Below are 2,992 nucleotides of genomic sequence, written 5' to 3'. Positions count from 1 at the left end.
ATTCGTATATAATCAAACATTCTTCCGAAGGCCTTACCTCCCGACTAGTCCAACCCGCTGTAGGGAGTGGCATGCATAGTAATCACAGAAACAAACGAGTATATATTTTAGTAGACGGGCAGTTTATTTTCATGTGCGTATGGCAAAATATATAGTCAGACCATTCGAGAACGTTACACACTTCTTTGAGAATCAAACGTGTAAGTCAATAGCTTCACCTACGATGTGATTCCGTTAGCCAAACCAGGTATTCGGGGATTAAATCCGATGTACATAATTGGCATCACTCACCATATATCACTGTATAGATATTAAACTCCAGAGTCAAACCTTTGTAGAACTTTACAAGTTTTCATAGTGACAGACTTTTTACCGAAGGTTACTGTCCGAGAACCCATCCTGCTGTAGCGATTTCCTGTCTTAGTGTTAACCGGAACAAATTAGTAGACATTTTAGAAGGCGAAAACCTTATTTTGAGTTATGAATAGAATAATCTAGGGCCAAGCCTTTCGAAAGCGATCCCAACTTCTCTGAGAATGGAACGGCGTAGTCAACAGCGACGCCAGTGCTGTGATTCCTAGTGCTAAGCCAGGTATTCGTGGAGTGAATCCGCTGAACGGTATTGGCAATGGACACACTAATTCCCGATATGAACATTAGAGTACAGACTCGACACGTTGTAGAACGTTCCCTATTGTGATCCTGGTTTGACGCTCCAAATCACTAGGTAGGTGCAGCTTTTGACTCCGCCTTTCGACTCTCAAAGAGACTGGTAACGTTCCCGAATGGGTTGTCCTTCGATATTTTAATTCATATATGACGCTAAGGAGCCCGCCACTGAAATGTGTACTAATTTGCTTCTCTGAATATGTAGTTGCACTCGATGCAGTGGGATATTTTCATAGACGGTATGGTATTCAGTAAAAAGATTGCCTTTATACTAATTTGTAACGTTCTCAACCGGGCTTACGCTCTCAGTTAATATTCAAACCGTGAATTAAGGTGTTTATTGCCAATACTGTAAAAAGCATTTACGCTCGGCATACCGTAATGTTCTCCGATGGTTTGAATCTCCACTTTAATATTCATTTCGCGAATTAATTAGCCTATTGCCAATACAGACCAGCGATTTACTCCAGGCATACCTGGTTTGGCTCCCTACTTTAATGCTATTGCCGAGAATTTCGGTACTTATTGCCAATGCTGGAGAGCAAATATACACCTAGAATGCCAGGTTTGAGTCTCGGCATCCCAGGATAGGTGAAGATATTGACTTAGCTATGCGACTCTCAAGGAAGGTAGTTATATTACCGAACAGTATGATACTCGACGTTCTACTTCATACATGGAAGTAAGACGCCCGTCACTAAAATATATACTACTGTGTTTCTGTGAACACGAAGCTATACTCTGGATACGGCGGGTTAGATTCACGGAAGGCAATGCATTCAGTAAAATGTTTCACTGTATACCAATAGGCAGCATTCTACAGCGGTTCGACGGTCAGCTTTAATATTCAAACCTTGTATTAAAGTGTCTATTGCCAATATTGATCAGGGGATTTGCTAACGGATTACTGAATTTGACTCACAGAATCACAGGTTAGGGGAAGCTACAGATGTAGCCGTTCGTCTCTCACAGAAGGTAGCAACGTTCCCGAACGGTATGACACTCGGTATATTAATTCATAGATGAAGATATGGCGCACGTCACTAAAAGCTATACTAATATTCTTCTCTATACACGAAGTTATACTTTCGATACTGCGGGCTACTTTTTCAGAAGATAAGGCATTCGATAAAACGTTTGACTCTATACCAATTCGTAACGATGTAGAACGGTATGACGCTCTACTTTAGTATTGATCCAGTGAATTAAGGTGTTTATTACCAGTTCTGTTCAGTGGATATATTACTGGAATACCTGGTTTGACTCTCGCAACAACAGGACAGTTGATGCTATTGACATAGCTGTTCGACACTCAAACAAGCTGGTATTCTACTCTAGCAGGTTGACACTAGATTTTGATATTTATACATGAAAATGTGCAGTACGACTGCAAAAATATTTTCTAATTCGTTTCCGTGAACAATACGTAAGGCACTCGATACAGCGGGTTAGGTTCTCCTAAGGAAAGTTATTCGGTAAGGAGAATGACTTTATACGAATAGGTACTAATCTCCGACGGTTTGAATCTTTACTATAATATTCGTACCGTGAATTGAGGTGTCTATTACCAATACGGTGCAGCGCATTTACTACACTAGTGCCTGATTTGACTCCCGGAATCGCCGGAAGGCTGAAGCTGAATCAAAGTATTGGTGAAGCTATTGACATATCTGTTCGATTCCCAAATAAGGTTGTAACGTTCTCGAAGGGTTTCACAATCGACCTGCGAATTCGTTCATGAAAATAATGTGCCAGTCACTGAAGTCTATACTAATTTCTTTCTCAGAACACGAATTTTACTTTCAATAGAGCGAGTTTGGATATCGTATGGTATGGAATCCAGTGAAGTGCTTGACTCTATACGAATAAGAAACGTTCTTCAACGGTTTGACGCAATGCTTTAATTCTCAAACCATGGATGAAGGTGTCCGTTGCCAGTAGTGTGCAGCGTATTAAATCGCGGAATACCTTGTTTGACCTTCGGAATCGCAGGGTAGGTGTAACTAATGATCCAGAAGTCCTGCTCTTGAAAAGGTTGTAACGTTCTGGAACGGTTCGACCATCGCTCTTCTTATTCATACATGAAATTATGGTGCCTGTCACTAAAATGTATACTAGTTTGCTTCCCGGCAAGCGATGTTATACCGTCGATACAGCGGGTTAGGCTTTTGGTGTGTAAGGTCTTTAGTAATACCGTTCACCGGATTTACATCCGGAATACCTGGTTTTATAGACGCAATCAGAGGAAGGGTGATGCGATTGAGTAAAATGTGCGACTCTCAAAAAAGGTGGAAACGATCCCAAACGGCATGACACCTGATCT

This window comes from Lasioglossum baleicum, unplaced genomic scaffold (genome assembly GCF_051020765.1).
Source record: "Lasioglossum baleicum unplaced genomic scaffold, iyLasBale1 scaffold1484, whole genome shotgun sequence".
NCBI lineage: Eukaryota > Metazoa > Arthropoda > Insecta > Hymenoptera > Halictidae > Lasioglossum > Lasioglossum baleicum.
This window is presented reverse-complemented; position numbering follows the sequence as displayed.